Raw genomic sequence first — 17,696 nt, 5'->3', positions numbered from 1 at the left:
TGGGTTGTTGATTAAATGGCACTCGCTGTAGAATTTTGCAAGGGTTTCCATATCAGCGTTAAGTAGTTCTTTTAATTTCTCGAAAGCCTTTGCTTGTATTGTTATTAAAAACTGGGATATCAAATATTTAGAAAGTGAACAAAGATGGTGCCAGTACTGATCCTCGTGCTGTTCCATTTTTCAAAACATTGTGTTTGCTTACGCTTCATTTTAGTTCTATTGTAAATTTCCTTTCTCTTAACATCTTTGTTAGAATTTTCAGTGTTTTCTTGCGTTTGAGAGCTCTCAAATTATCACTATTATCAGCAATGCTCATCAGAGGACTACCATGGCATATCTCCCCTATTGCAGTGGTGTCTTTCCCTGTAATGTACAGGCTAAATGAGAGTGGTAGTAAACATTTAGTTGGAGTTTTATCCTCAGAAAATCAACAATACAGCGGTACGAATGTAATGTGTGCACGCTATGAATGGCGTGTATGATGTCAGAATTACTCAGATATGTCAGCAATGTTGTAAGGGGTTCAGCACCCTGTCGCTGGTAAAGCGCAGTTCATAGCCATGTATTGTAAGGTAAATTTTATTATTTTTATTGGCATGCGCGTAGTTAAGTCACTTGTGTGATATGTTAATATCAATTTCTTTCAATCTTTTTGTGATTCGTCAGCACCAGTTGACCCAGATTTGTAATATTCAATTTTTCATATAATGCATTGCAGATCTTTTCAATAATGTAAAGGATTTTCAGAATATAATTTTTACCGGTCTTCAAAAAGGAAGGAACAATTTTCCCTTAAGTCATTACCAGTCCCGATCCAGTCATTTATTTAAATTTCAATATTTCAGAAATTTTCTCTGATCATAGTCATGCGTTCTTCAGTAAACAGACGACCATCTGTGCAGCTGTGTCAGTAAGCAAAGTCAGTTTTTCTAATAGTTCAGATCTCAGCCAAATGTTGTCCAGTATTAGTAGATAGGCCAGCATTGCACTAAGCTGTGCCGTTCACGAGCAGATATATAGACAGCATTATCCGGTGACACCATCATGAGATAAGAATTTTTCACACTGGTTTCAGAGGGCCATGGCGTAGCGCTGTTTACCTCAAAATTTATCATGAGTTTTTTCGTGAGATAATATATTAATAAAAAATTTATCATTTTTATTATTTTATACAGGAAGATTATAATGTTCACAGACCAAACGCCTCCTATGTTGCTAGATTACCTCACAGAACGTGCTGGCGACTACTGTAAGACGTCATGGTCTCCTGACCTTTATTGCTTACATATTCCACACTCACAATCATATCCGCACATCATGACGCTTCATTCGAACCAAATCTCGATAAGATAAAGGCAATGTTGTACGAATTCATGTAAACGATATACAAATAACTAATAAATCACAAGTGCGCACCATGGTTGAAATACTCGAGGCTGGCGTACAAACACACACATTCAAGAGACGATGATTGACGGGCTTTTAGTTCAAGAAAGGCAACCGCACGCCAGGAGGCTGGTCCCAACCCATCTACGTCGACCAGTGACCGTCTGCAGAGCAGACAGCGTTTGCCCGAGTGAAAGGACGACCCCATGTTCGGCTTTAAAGCAAATTCCGCTACATTGTGTGGGAGCGGCCAGCCTATGCATTCTTTACACATAGCACACAGTTTCAGAGATTTTCACAGGGAGACAGCAAACGCCAAACGCCGATACTACAGATTTCCGGATTAGTCGCCTTAAACGAAACATCATTCTCCCATTTCAGAAGAGCAATGCTGATTGGCAGACGATATTTCTGACGCCTTGACCTGAAGGAGTAATGGAAGAGACCGAAAGATATACCCCTTCAAGTCTGGCGTGGAGAGGGGCCGTTCCGTTGTCGCTTTTGGAGCGAGAACACGTAACAAGAGCAGGCGCGCTCGTACGTGTACTCAAAGAGCGAGGAACAAGTCTCTCCTCAGTACTTCACTGGGAGAGAACCTCTGTTGAGAGTGAATCAGACTGCTACTCTGTATTGAGTCCTTGCGATTAAACATTGTTCTCTGTGTTATTGTGTTGGCCGCCACACTTACTGTGCAGTGTGAACGGACAGAGTTATAGTTAAACGCCTGCGAGTGAATTTTTGAGTGGTATCATTGTGGACTGGTTATCAGACCGGTGTACCACGCCAATAGTTAGACTAGGGGCGAATAGGAGTCCTTGACTTCATCAAGGTGTAGGGAGAGTTTGATTGGCGAAGGTCAATCCAGATTGAATGAGAGTTATCTTATTTGTCAGCAGCGAGCGGCGCAGACAGCAGTCATCGCAGCTTACGGTATTGTGCGCTACAGCTCTTGCGAGTCCCATACTTCCTCCACAACAGTACAATTCACTGCATTTCACACGCGACAGCCTCGACCGTACCTAGCAACATTCTAAAAGATAATTATTCAAGTTGAGTATGTGCTGCTCTCAGCCATTCTGCCAAGTCAATAGGAAATCTTAAGCTTTGTATAGAAATTTCATTTGCGAATCCTATCCTTGAGAGGTAACTCCACATTCCAAAAAGAACCAGGATATAACTTTTTCAATTCATAACTAAAAGTGCCATTGTGATTACTTAGAATTTTTGCAAAATAAATAATAATTTTCCTTAGTTTCATGTTTTTCTTACACTAACTAGCACTACTCCAGTACCCAAGTGTTCCACTGGTTACGTAAGAAATTTTGTGAATTTTTGTGTCATTCCTTACAGCGGACGACACCAGAAGATGTTTCTTGCTGAATGTTTTTCAGGCATTTCTCTTTAGAACATTAGGAGCGTCTGTCTGAGTTCTATAGGACTGTGGGGGTGGACATTGCATCTTGCAGGAGCACAGGGTAAAGGGCACATCTCAGATTAGTCCGTTGCGCAGAATGACAGAATAGCAACCCCACACGTTCATCACACTACCCGAAAACATTTAATATACAGGGTAGCCAGAAACAGTCTGAAAAGTAGTTGCAAGGTACCCAGTGCTGAGAAATAATTATTAAGAAAAAAAATTAGACACGTCGCTCCGTTTCCGATTTAATTAACACGGAAGTTAGCCAAAGAGGCCGATGCGCGCGTAAATTCAAGCTGTCTGCCAGAAGCGGTGTCAAACGTGTTCCTCGTTTGGCTTCCTAGAACCGAGCAAGAGACCAATACAATAATTGGACATGGGGCGGTAATAAGGACCGGAGCCGAGCCAAAGGCTGAGCAGTCTCGCGCCCTATCATCTACGCTATGAGCACAACTGACAGTAGTTGTATCTGGCCAGCCGCTTGAATCTGAGCGCGCAGCGGCCTGTTGGTTAACTTCAGTGCTAATTAACCCAGAAACGCGAAAAGTCTCGAATTTTTTCTTAACAATTATTTCTCAGCAAAAACTACCCAGCAGCATCCTTACAAGGTCTTCGGACAACTTATGACCATCCTGTAAATAACAACTGGAATACCGGTACCTAGAACAGCACTCACATACAGGAATCAGTGATCAGAAACTTGACTTGTACTAGCTCGACCATTCAGAGTGCTATAAATCATAGTCTCAGGTGGTGAATAATCATGGATTTTTAGGAAATGCATGGTCTACGTTTACAGAGATTACCTGACAGAAACCTCAGACGACATCTGCATGTAGCAAACTGTGATTCAGAGACAGGAAGCTTTTGTGATGTATACGTAAGCGAGTTACAGAGGCGCTGGCTGTCTCAGAAAAAAGTGGCTGTGGCTGACAAGGAACTCCTTGAGTGAGAGGTCACAAAAGGACAATGAAACTTACGGCATTCGACACCTACATCTACATCTACATCTACACCCATACTCCGCAAGCCACCTGACGGTGTGTGGCAGAGGGTACCTTGAGTACCGCTATCGGTTTTCCCTTCTGTTCCAGTCTCGTATTGTTCGTGGAAAGATGGATTATCGATATGGCTCTGTGTGGGCTCTAATCTCTCTGATTTTATCCTCATGGTCTCTTCGCGAGGTATACGTAGGAGGTAGCAATATACTGCTTGACTCGTCGGTGAAGGTATGTTCTCGAAACTTCAACCAAATCCCGTACCGAATTTTGTTTTCGGACTGCATTTCCTTAGAATCTTCCAATGAATCTCAGTCTGGCATCTGCTTTACCGACGATTAATTTTATATGGTCATTCCATTTTAAATCACTCCTAATGCCTACTCATAGATAATTTATGGAATTAACTGCTTCCAGTTGCTGACCTGCTGTATTGTAGCTAAACGATAAAGGATCTTTCTTTCTATGTATTCGCAGCACATTACACTTGTCTACATTGAGATTCAATTGCCATTCCGTGCACCATGCGCCAATTCGTTGCAGATCCTCCTTCATTTCAGTACAATTTTCCATTATTACAACCTCTTGATATACTACAGCATTATCCGCAAAAAGACTCAGTGAACTTCCGATGTTATCCACAAGGTCATTTATATGTATTGTGAATAGCAGCTGTCCTACGACACTCCCCTGCGGGACACCTGTAATTACTCTTACTTCGGAAGACTTCTCTCCACTGTGAATGACATGCTGCGTTCTGTTATCTAGGAACTCTTCAATCCAATCGCACAATTGGTCTCATAGTCCATATGCTCTTACTTTGTTCAATGTACGACGGTGGGGAACTGTATCAAACGACTTGCGGAAGTCAAGAAACATGACATCTACAGGTGAACCCGTGCCTATGGCCCTCTGAGTGTCGTGGACGAATAGCGCGAGTTGGGTTTCACACGATCGTCTTTTTCGAAACCCAGGCTGATTCCTACAGAGTAGATTTCTAGTCTCCAGAAAAGTCATTATACTCGAACGTAATACGTCTTTCAAAATTCTACAACTGATCGACGTTAGAGATATAGGTCTATAGTTCTGCACATCTGTTCGACGTCCCTTCTTGAAAACGGGGATGACCTGTGCCCTTTTCCAATATCTGGAACGCTACGCTCTTCTAGAGACCTACTGTACACCGCTGCAAGAAGGGGGGCAAGTTCCTTCGCGTACTCTGCGTAAAATCGAACTGGTATTCCATCAGGTCAAGCGGCCCATCCTCTTTCGATCGATCATAATTGTTTTTCTATCCCTCTGTCGTCTGTTTCGATATGTACCATTTTGTCATCTGTGTGGTAATCAAAACAAGGAAGTACAGTGCAGTCTTCCTCTGTGAAACAGCTTTGGAAAAAGACATTTAGTATTTCGGCCTTTAGTCGATCATCCTCTGTTTCAGTACCATTTTGATCACTGAGTGTCTGGAAATTTTCTTTTGATCCACCTACCGCTTTTACATGAGACCAAAATTAGTTAGGATTTTCTGCCAAGTCAGTACACAGAACTTTACTTTCGAATTCACTGAACGCCTCTCGCATAGCCCTCGTCACACTACATTTTGCTTCGTGTAATTTTTGTTTGTCATAAGGCACCCCACATATTGTCTACCATGTAACCACAATATTGGGTGCTAATGGCATCATGGGGTGGGCACAGTTTGAGGTGTAGTTGAACTGCTTGTTCGACGAGTCCTGCCGATTTGGACCAGCGGTTGTAGGCACTTCAATCCGGAACCGCGTTGCTGCTACGATTACAGGTTCGAATCCTGCCTCGGGCATGGATGTGTGTGTGATGTCCTTAGGTTAGTTAGGTTTAAGTAGTTCTAAGTCTAGGGGACTGATAACCTCAGATGTTAAGTCCCATAGTGCTCAGAGCCATTTGAACCATTCGACGAGTGACTCACAACAGTGCTACCGTGCTAGTGGTGTTGATACAAACAGATCAATGGCAACGACACACAAACCAAACATGTGCTCGTGTAACAACTGTTGCCGAAGTTGACATTTGGTCAGATATGAACCCAAGGAATTTCTCAATTGAGAAAGAAGTGGCAAATAAAATATTAGTTTCTGCAAGATTTGTCAGTGTAATGTGCGGTGTAGTATACGCTGGGCTGTGCAGACGCTATACAGGAGGAAATCAATGATGACGATAGGGGCTTAACAAGGGAAAGGGATAGTGAAACAGGTGCCGAGCAATGTACCTCATCATCCTTGTCGAACAAAGAGCCTCCATTGAACGTAGTAAAAGGACAGTCGATGTCCATGGAGCCGGTACTAAACATAATTACGTACATGGAAGGTCATCCGTAGCATAGTAATAAAAGAATTACCAAGAGGTTTCGAATAAGTCCGCAGCAATATGAGCGTGTGGTGCGTAAGAAAAGCTACGGATACTCAAGGGAGGACAAGGCACACTTCTTACCGAAACGGGTGTTTGCGCGTTTCGTGAATGTTCGATACATTTTACAGGACGTGCATGACGGTGACCAACTACGTTATGCACATGAAATTGCGAGCGACATAGATTACAGTTATTTTAAGGGAAGCAGTGGATGGTTGTACAGCTTTGAACTGTCCTACAGAACTGAAGGATGTAAGATAATGAAATTTCAAACAAAGTGTAAAGTTGACGGTGCACAGCAAACAGCGGACTCGGACCGAAATCAGATGAGATAAATAAACTTATTCCATTGTTCGGTAAGGAATTTGTATTCATTTCCGAACAGTCGGGATCTGAAGAGAAAACACATATGAAAGAACACTGGAAATTAGAGATAACAAGAGAGTTTTATCAAGATGTTAACGCATTAGGATACAATTATATCGATTGTTTATCAGGATGGTAAATGGTATGAACACTGCTTTTGGCCAGTAGGTGGTCAAAATAACTTGCTTTTGATCGATTTCGGGTATAAAAATCGTTCTCCTTGAGAGAAAACTGTTCCTCCTGAAAAATGTGTGGCTTGTAATTCGTAACACCTGGAACCATTGGAAAAATTAAGCGTCTGGATGTTTGTTTTTTCCGTGTCTATAAAACATCTTATTGCACTTAATTTCTTTTGTTTCCGCCAATGATGGTCCTTAGACTACCGGTTTCGGTCAGCAGCGAGCATCTTCAGATCTGTTTCATAACATATTCTACGATAATACAGCCACAGTGGTTATATTAGGATACGTTATAAAACAGATCTGAAGATGGTCCTTGGAAACCGGTGGTCTAAGCACCAAACATTTTGTGAACATTGGAGGAAGTAAACAAATTCATTCTACACTTAATGGATGATTGTTCTTAATCTACGACCATGTCACGAGTTGGGAAACATTATCGCACTGTCTGGAGCTACACCTTAGAGGATAGCCAGTTTCACGATAAGCTCCCCGACGCATTGTTCTGCATTCGCCTGCATGCCATCACATTTAATCAGGACTCATGACCCCGTTGCACCAATATGATTCTGTAAGCTTGTTAAGAGTTGGTAACTAGCTGGACGTATTGCGTGGTTTGTAACTATCAAGTAGCTTGCCTTAGATCTTGATGGTGCTAACCGTTGTGGTAATTGTAGCGCGCCATTTTTCATTCGGTGTCTTGTCTTGAACATTTCTTCAATGTTAACGATGTCCATTATGTGAAATGTAATACATATATCCCATAGGAGGTTAATCTCTGCATCTCCCGGACACTCATTTTCTGTCTCCCTCCTGCTGCACATTAAGCAATAGCTTAAATAATACAATGTGATTATTTTTCAGATTCGTATTTACATGTGTCTTGGCTTGACATGTGGAAGGAAAGTCAGTCTAAAATGTAACAAATAGTAAGTTGCAATCAGAGTTGCTTACACGTCTGTGTTCGTATAGACATTGCAGTTGTTTGTGAGACAGTATGATGTCACACATTAATAATGCAGGGAGAGAGGTTCCTCATACACAGCAGATTGGTGACACTCATTGCTTTTCTTTTTTTGTAATTTCAGCTAGCATTATAAAGTATACGTACATGTATACAGGGTAAACCACCTAAACTTTCCTTCGCAGATATTGCGGAAATGGAAAGTACTATTGATGTGGGGTTATCACAGAATGGGTTTGTAGTCAGGGACTCCTGTTGTTAGCCTATACAGAGAGTGTAATATACTTAGAAAGGGTATTTTTTGTACAAACATACACCGTTCTAAATGAAACAATGCCTTCTGACATTAACAGACTAAAAGTAGGGTAAATCAGAATGTCAGTTGTATTTGTTGCAGGATTCTAGAGCGACTCGTTTCCAAGACATGGTATTTTGGAAAGTACCCACACCCACCCTTGTTTGTTCCTTTCAACCCGCGTAGTTGTTAGGTACGATGCTGTTATGTTTGCTTACCGTGTGCTTGTGTGATTCTTGAGTGCACTGCGACTTGCTAGTCAGTTAGTGTGTGACAGTCCAAGCGGAAGGTTATGATAAACAATGGGATTTATCAGTGCAGGAAAAGCTGGCCTCCTCATGGAATATCGAGAGTGTAGGAAGAATACAGTTCGTTCTGGTATGGTGTCTGTGTCAAGATATCCCATTAGACATCAGCCATCCCGGCAGATATTTATCAACCTTTTCAACTAGTAACGGAAAGTGGTGGTGTAACACCTAGACAACATAACAGAATGAATCAATTGACGGCACAAGAAGGGGAAATAAATGTTCTTGCTGTTGTTGCAGTTAATCCGCACGTTAGTTCTCGCGCAATCGCACGAAGAAGTGGCATGAGTCAAGCAAGTTCATACACATTCTCCATCGATATAGGTTTCATCCCTACCAGACCTCAGTCCAACAAGAGCTGCATGGGAGCAATGATGAGAATCATGTTTGCTTCTGTACATGGGCATTAAGACGGGATACTCTAGATGTACCATATGTCATGTTTAGTGATCAAGGCGCATTTACCAATCATGGCAGGATAAATTGCAGAAACATGGGCTATCAGTCAGTTGATAATCCACGGTGGCTTCGTCAGGTAGAACGTCAGCGTCTATGGAGTGTAAAAATGCCTTGTTAGATAGCGACCTAACAACTCATAAGCCCGTTTTTCATACACGGAACACTGAACGCCACAATTATCGCAGCCTCCTAACAGACCATTTTCCGCGGATGCTAGAAGACGTTCCTCTGCAGACTAGGAGAAATCTGTGGTATCAACAGCTGTCCACCCCATAGTGCACGAAGAGCTACAGCATGTCTTCATGAAGTGTTTCCAAATCGCTGGATTGGACACAGAAGACCTTTATACTGGCTTGCCCGTTCCCCAGATTTGACTCCCGTAGGCTTTTTTTTCTGCGGGGAAAGCTGAAACACTCTGTCTACAAGGACATACCAACTACACCTGATGATACGCAAGGAGGTATTACTGCAGCCTGTTCGGACACCTGCCCTGAAGTGCCAGCACATGTGCAACAGTCTTTCCGTACCAGACTGGAAGCGGGTATTCTCGCTTCCAGTGTTAATTTGAACACAACCTGTCATGTCCAGTTGTCTCGTTTCTAGTCAGAATGCACATAACTAGTGTTTACACTTGTGTTCTTGTTTAGTGTGTGCTGTCACAGGTATTGCACAAGTACCGCTGCGGGAACATTTCAAGACACGATACATCGTAAACGACTCGTACTAGGATCCTCAAACAAACACCATTGACATTCTAATTTACCCTACTTCTAGTTTTCCAATGTAATAGGCACTGTTCCGTTTGAAAAGTGTATGTTTGCACAAAAAATACACTTTCTAAGTATTATTAAAATCTATGTATTGGCTATCGATACGAGCCCCTGACTACAAAAGCATTCTTTGAAAAATGCACCTCAATAGCACTTTCCGTTTCCACAATATTTGCAGTGCAAGTTTTAAGTGGTTCTCTCTCTATACAGATATGCATGTAAATCTTTACCTACGTCAGGTAGTGATGATGCACTGTACATATTGAGTAGATAAGCCAAACAGACACTGAAATTCCTTACAAAAAGTCCTCTGAGGTGCTCTGATGCTCTGAAAGCGCACACTGTACCATACATTTCCTCAAAGCCCATATAAATACTCACATCGCCTGAGATGCCATCTGAATGATTGAACTAATACATATCAGATTTCTGAACATTGATTCCTGAGTATGAGTGTACTTCTTGGTAATCCAGTTGTTATGTATCTTAACTGTAGTCACCACCACATACAGTGCAGTAATCTAGAAACTCAAGAGGCATTCGATCACTGACAATTGATGATACATCTGATAAATTCTGACATAACACACGCCATTTGTAGTGCGAAAGACTTACATTCATACCACTATCGGCGATTATCAGTCATTACCACTATCTTGAACCCACAATCTGAGTACAGTCCTACAATCAAACGTGAACTTCTACTCGCATTTAGACTGTACATTTCAGAGAATAATTTCACATTAAAAGTTGAAACATGCCATGGTAGTGGTCCTTAGAGAAGTGCTGCCGCTGACAATAATGAGAACTCAATGTCTGGGAACAGTTCTTGCATATCAGATAGCCGAGTGGAGTGGCTGTGTATACACTACTTGCATTTCCTGATTTCATAGTCAGGTATCTGCTATGGTGGTTGTGATGCAGACAATAAGATTTTTGCGAAGATGTGCGTGTCCTGGTTGAACATTTCAGCTAGCGCTGCATCTGGGGGGATCGATGGACCATTGAAAAATGATAGCAAAAACATGTAGGACATTGATCAGTAATTGATCATTCATAAAAAAAGAATAATAGTCAGAATTTCCAAAAACATGATGTATATATAAATAAATGATCATTTCCAGAGAAAGGTCAATCGCTATCATAAACATATATGATATTAATAAATGTTTAGTAATGAGAAACGCTGATGAACTGATATTTACTTTTGAATGTGATAGCCTTCTGTTTTCTTTTTTTTTTATTCTGTTTCATGGATGTTCTCTGCTGGCACTTCGTTGTTCTCTCAGTATTGGGAACAGACCTTGAATGACGAAACACACACAATTGGTATTCCAATAAAAAGGGGAGAAGAAGCGGGTTTCCCACCATCTTGATGTGCTCCTATTGGTCTAAAGAGAAAAGGGGAGGGGGAAGGAGAGGGGTTTCCCACCTTTTTTTAAGCCGTCGTGTTGGTGTAGATGAATGGAGGGAAGTGACATCCTCATAAATGGTTGTCTGCTCCAGAATCGGCACAGTGAATTGGTGACCTTCAGTTTTATTTCACACAATTGCCCAGGATGAACAGGCGGGTTATCAGGTTACATGCTGACCTCGAATGTAACAATTGCCCAAGAGCCATGAGTGGGGTATCAAGTTACATCCTGACCTTGAAGTACCTCACACAATTGCCTCACAAGTATGGGTAGTGGGTGGAATTCTATGAAAATGTGGGTGTGAGCATAAATAAGATCAGTCTCTTAGCTCATATGCTCTACCACTACTGGTATCTATTCATGCTATGGTATGCTTCCATTATTCTGTTAAGTGCAAAAACAAAATAATGTTAAAAATTTCTCAAACTTATCAACAAAAACAGATTCCATTAGGAAGAATGTATGCACCTCATTTACCTAGAACTGTAAATTCATTTTACGGTAACAACACTAATAGATCTTGATTGCATGTCTTCCGTATCGATGGACAGTAAGAGAGGAATATGTCCGTCCTCATTTGTTTACTGAACAAGTGCCCAGAGCAATTCAGGTATGCATTTTAGTGCACATGTTTACAGGACACTTCTGTTTCGATTTGATCCAAAATATGACATAAACACAGTGTATAATCGTGCAAGGCAAAATAAAACTGCCCCGTAAACTGCACTGGAGCAGTTTTTTGTGGTATTCTAACTCTTTTTGAATAGGTACAGAATTACGTAGTACATAGCCCGTTTCGTGCTCTCTTGCCACTAGGCCTTGCGTTGCAGATTTTGCTTGAGGTTTTGCCAAAACACGTCCAGTCTTAATCTCTTGCGTAAATAGTTCCGCACACTGTGGCCACAAATCGTGCTTGACGCAACACTCGACAATGAACATTCGCCCTTTTATTGTGAGCACCGTTTTGTGTTCCATTCAACTGGTTACTAACCGCGTCTGATCCTATCACTCGCTCAGACGTAATAACAGCCAAGTACTCGCGACAGAGCATGCGGGAGATTCACAGACATGTGGCAGCGACCGAAGTATGCGTCGAAAACACAGTTCACAGCAATTTCTATAATGGACAGGCCTTCTTGTTATTAACAATCGTCAGTGTTGTACACCATGAAAGGAGCTGAGCGGCATATACGAAAGTTGGTATCCGTGTTTCTACATCTTAAAGAATATGTGTATTTCAGTTTCGAGCCAGTAGCATGCAGGTGGTGGTATTAACGCCACAATAAGGTTGCAAGTCAGATTTGCTTTAAGTACACGCGCTATAGTCATGAGTGTTTGTTACCTTTGAGATTGAAGGTGGTGAGTTGATGTTAGTCAAGAATGCCTTTAAGGCAACAAAGCCCCCATTATCAACATCTCAATAAGTTTGATCGAGTTCATGTAACAGGGCTACGAGAGGATGGAACTTTCTTCTGTTCTTGCAGAAAGCCTTGGCAAGAATGTTGCCACTGTACATGACTGCCAGCAGCGGTGGTCACGGGCAGATACGGTTGCAAGAAGACCAGGCTCTGGACTGCAACGTGGCACTACCAAGAGGGCATATGCCTCTGGCGCATCATACTACAACTGCAGCTGCAATCTGAGCAGCAGTTGGCACCACGGTGACACAACAAAGTATTAGAAATCGGTTACTTTAAGGACAGCTCCGAGCCAGGCGCCCTGTAGCTTGCATTCCACTGACCCCAAACCACTGCCATTTGCGACTTCAATGGTCTCAAGCGAGAGCTAATTGGATGGCAGGGTGGAGGTATGTTGCGTTTTCTGATGATACCTGGTTCTGTGTGTTTGAATTCCTAAGAGACCAAACTACTGAGGTCATCGGTCCCTAGACTAACACACAACTTAAACTAACTTACGCTAAGAACAACACACACACCCGTACCCGAGGGAGGACTTGAACCTCCGGCGGGAGGGGCCTGGCAATCCGTGACATGGCGCCTGAAACCAAATGGCCACTCCTCGCGGCGAAGCTGGTTCTGGCTCTGAGCACTATGTGATTTAACTTCTGAGGTCATCAGTCGCCTGGAACTTAGAACTAATTAAACCTAACTAACCTAAGGCCATCACACACATCCATGCCCGAGGCAGGATTCGCTCGGCTCCAGACTGTAGCGCCTAGAACCGCACGGTCACTCCGGCCGGCAAAGCTGGTTCTGTCTCGATGCCAGTGATGGCGTTTTGTTGGTTAGGAGGGGGCATCTTAGGGCGTGGAACCAATCTGTGTTCTTGTTAGACACTCTAGACCTACACCTCGAGTTACTGTCTGGGGGCTATTTCGGATGACAGCAGGAGTACTCTCGCGGTTACTCCCACGCATCTTGACTGCAAATTTGTATGTCAATCTGGTGATTTGAGATGCTGTGCTGCCATTTATGAACAGCATTCCACAGAGTGTTTTCCAACAGCCTAACGTTCGCCCACATGCCATTGTTGTAACCCAACACGCTCAACAGAGTATCGACATGTTGGCCTTGTCAGCTCAGTCACCAGATCTGTCTCCAATCGAGCACATATGGGATATCATCGCACAACAACTGCAGCGTCATCCACAACCAGGATTAACTGTCACTGTATTGACCGGCCAAGTCCAACAGACATGGAACTTTATCCCACAAACCGATATCCGACGCCTGTACAATACAATGCATCCACGCTTGTTTGCTTGCACTCAACATTCTAGCGGCTACATTATTAATTTACCAGCATTTCAGATTTACAGTGGCTTATCTCACGCTTACACTAAGCTGTGCTCTTTTAATGTTATCACTTAAATATAATACCTACAGAAATATATTCCCGAAATTTCATTACTCTACATTAACTATATATTGGTGTTGGGACTATTTTTCCGTCTATGTATTTTCTGAGCAGGTTTTATTTTGCCTACACTGCATATGTGGACGACACTAGCTACTGTATCTAAGTAACCATTTACACGTAGCATAGTCAGACACATTAGAGAAGACATTACTTACATAACCAGAGTTGTACATATGGTCTTTGCTTCTTCAAAAAAATGTTCAAATGTGTGTGAAATCTTGTGGGACTTAACAGATAAGGTCATCAGTCCCTAAGCTTACACACTACTTAACCTAAATTATCCTACGGACAAACAGCGCCTAAGACCGCTCGGCTAATCCCGCGCGGCTTTATTCTTCCACTACTTCTGTTACGTATATAGGCTTTGATTATTCTCACCGATGTTTTCTCTGATCTAACATATTTAACTGATTATCTACGTACGTTGTCTAAAAATGTGTACGTATAATACTGCGCAGTTGATTATGGAACATAATACAGTGTGAATCACCCGAAATATTTTATTTCACGAAAGGTTTATGATTTCGGAACAAGGTTTCTTACAAATGATAGTGATCAGGGGGGCATGTAATTTCTTTGCGTGGTTAATACTCTTGATTCTTGCATAAATCATAGTACTGAATCAAGTACGGTATCTTTTAAATAGAGCGATGTACTTCTTGTAACAGCATTACAAAGCTCTTGAAAAGACGAGTATGGTGATGTAGCATTTGTTACTGTTTACGTTTAGCAAAAATACTCGAGGATGTGCTAAATCCGAAAGCTGATGCGGCTGGAATCGGTTATTGTGGTCATTGCGGTTGCATCAGGCCTTTCGGCAGTTTACGTTTTTCCACAGTAACTTCTGACTTAAATATCATTTTATGCAATATTAGGAATAGTTTTCCTAAGCTGCATCTGATGCGATAGACGTCAGCATATAGCTCGATTTACAGCAATCGTAGCTGACCTTGTATCCGTTTCACAAGAAGTAGAGCCAACAGGAACTGCGTTTAATCGTAGCATCGTAGGCCTATTTTGTTGTCAGTTTTCAGATCAATCGATGCTGAGAGAAATAAATTGTAACGTAAATGTGATATTTCACCACATCGCAATAAAATGTTGCTGACAAATTAAGAACAGGGAATTTGTTGATTTAGGTGTCTAAACAGACATAGGAAACGTGCAACATCGATTTTTCTACGGCTGAGGTTATCCTTCAGTACGACAGGGAGGATTTCGGAGCTTTCACGGTTATCTGGGTACCTTATCCTGTTATCGACTCACCGGAGCTGCGCAGATGGGAACTGGCTTACCTCTTTACCTGGAGCTCGCGCCTGTCACCAGGTAATAATCCCAGATAATAGAATACTTCAGCGCCTCCTCCGCCGTCTCCCTCTGTCTGCTCTTCTTCAAGATTGACCTATATTCATTCTCCAGCCCTTTTTCTCGTACTTTCTGCACTCTGTATGCCACTGTGTGGTTGTGTACTGCTTATCATGGAAACCATTGCGCTTCACCCGATGGACGTATTCATCTTTACAGTCGGTAGCGTGTATTTTGTTAGTGAAATCTTAGTTTTTAGTCTCTTACTCAGTACACTGTCAAACAAAGTCCAGTCTTGATTATTTCCGATTTTCAGCCCCTTTTTTCTTAACAGAGACAAAATGATCTAGCAGAAATGTTTTCATGACCCATCTTCTGGCTGCTGAAATATATCCATTTGTTGTTGTTGTGGTCTTCAGTCCTGAGACTGCTTTGATGCAGCTCTCCATGCTACTCTATCCTGTGCAAGCTTCTTCATCTCCCAGTACTTACTGCAACCTACATCCTTCTGAATCTGCTTAGCGTGTCATCTCTTGGTCTCCGTCTACGATTTTTACCCTCCACGCTGTCCTCCAATACTAAATTGGTGATCCCTTGATGCCTCAGAACATGTCCTACCAACCGATCCCTTCATCTGGCCAGGTTGTGCCACAAACTTCTCTTCTCCCCAATCCTATTCAATACTTCCTCATTAGTTATGTGATCTACCCATCTAATCTTCAGCATTCTTCTGTAGCACCACATTTCGAAAGCATATATTCTCTTCTTGTCCAAACTATTTATCGTCCATGTTTCACTTCCATACATGGCTACACTCCTTGTAAATACTTTCAGAAATGTCTTCCTGACACTTAAATCTATACTCGATGTTAACAAATTTCTCTTCTTCAGAAACGCTTTCCTTGCCATTACCTGTCTACATTTTATATCCTCTCTACTTCGACCATCATCAGTTATTTTGCTCCCCAAATAGCAAAACTCCTTTACCACATTAAGTGTCACAGTTCCTAATCTAATTCCCTCAGCATCACCCGACTTAATTCGACTACATTCCATTATCCTCGTTTTGCTTTTGTTGATGTTCATCTTATATCCTCCTTTCAAGACACTATCCATTCCGTTCAACTGCTCTTCCAAGTCCTTTGCTGTCTCTGACAGAATCACAATGTCATCGGCGAACCTTAAAGTTTTTATTTCTTCTCCATGGATTTTAATATCTACTCCGTATTTTTCTTTTGTTTCCTTTACTGCTTGCTCAATATACAGAGTGAATAATGTCGGGGAGAGACTACAACCCTGTCTTACTCCCTTCCCAACCACTACTTCCCTTTCATCTCCCTCGACTCTTATAACTGCCATCTGGTTACTGTACAAATTGTAAATAGCCTTTCGCTCCCTGTATTTTACCCCTGCCACCTTCAGAATTTGAAAGAGAGTATTCCAGTCAACATTATCAAAAGCTTTCTCTAAGTCTATAAATGGTAGAAATGTAGGTTCACCCTTCCTTAATCTAGCTTATAAGATAAGTCGTAGGGTCAGTATTGCCTTACGTTTTCTACGGGATCCAAACTGATTTCCCCGAGGTCGGCTTCTACCAGTTTTTCCATTCGTCTGTAAAGAATTTGCGTTAGTATTTTGCAGCTGTGACTTATTAAACTGATAGTTCGGTAATTTTCACATCTGTCAACACCTGCTTTCTTTGGGATTGGAATTACTATATTCTTCTTGAAGTCTGAGGGTATTTCGCCTATCTCATACATCTTGCTCACCAGATGGTACAGTTTTGTTATGACTGTCTCTCCCAAGGCCGTCAGTAGTTCCAATGGAATGTTGTCTATTCCGGGAGCCTTTTTTCGACTCAGGTCTTTCAGTGCTCTGTCAGACTCTTCACACAGTATCGTATTCATTTGTATGTTACACAAAAACACTTGAAAACAATTTGTCTTGCTTTCCATGGCATTGTATTATATGTTAACCGGGGCCTAGAAACGACGGAGAGGCTTCGTCCCCGCTGCAGCCGCAGTGGTCCACAAGCCCACGACGACTACCGCAGTCCACATCATCCCTCCGCCGCCCCGCACCGAACCACTTTTTCAGCATTATTGTGCTGTTTGGCCCCCGGTGAATCACCCCAGGGAACGTCTCAAACCAGACGAGTGTAACCCCTTTGTTTGCGTGGTAGAGTAATGGTGGTGTACGCGTACAATGAGAACTTGCTTTAGCAGTATCGCCGACATAGTGTAGATGAGGCCGAATAAAGGGAACCAGCCAGCATTCGCCGAGGCAGATGGAAAACCATCTAAAACCCATCCACAGACTGGCCGACTTACCGGACGTCGACACAAGTTTGCTGGGCGGATCCGTGAAGGGGACCAGGCGCTCCTTCCCAATCTGGAAAGCCGTGCGTTAGACCGGAAGGCTAACTGGGCGCGCTTCCATGGTATTACTTTCATCATCTCAGATAAATACTGACTGATTAACCAGATCATTATGACCACCTACCTAATAGCCGATATGTCTAACTCTGGCACGTATAACAGCGGCGACGCGTCATGGCATGGAAGCA

Source organism: Schistocerca gregaria, chromosome 2 (genome assembly GCF_023897955.1).
Source record: "Schistocerca gregaria isolate iqSchGreg1 chromosome 2, iqSchGreg1.2, whole genome shotgun sequence".
Classification (NCBI taxonomy): Eukaryota; Metazoa; Arthropoda; class Insecta; order Orthoptera; family Acrididae; genus Schistocerca; species Schistocerca gregaria.
Note: the sequence above shows the minus strand (reverse complement) of the source record.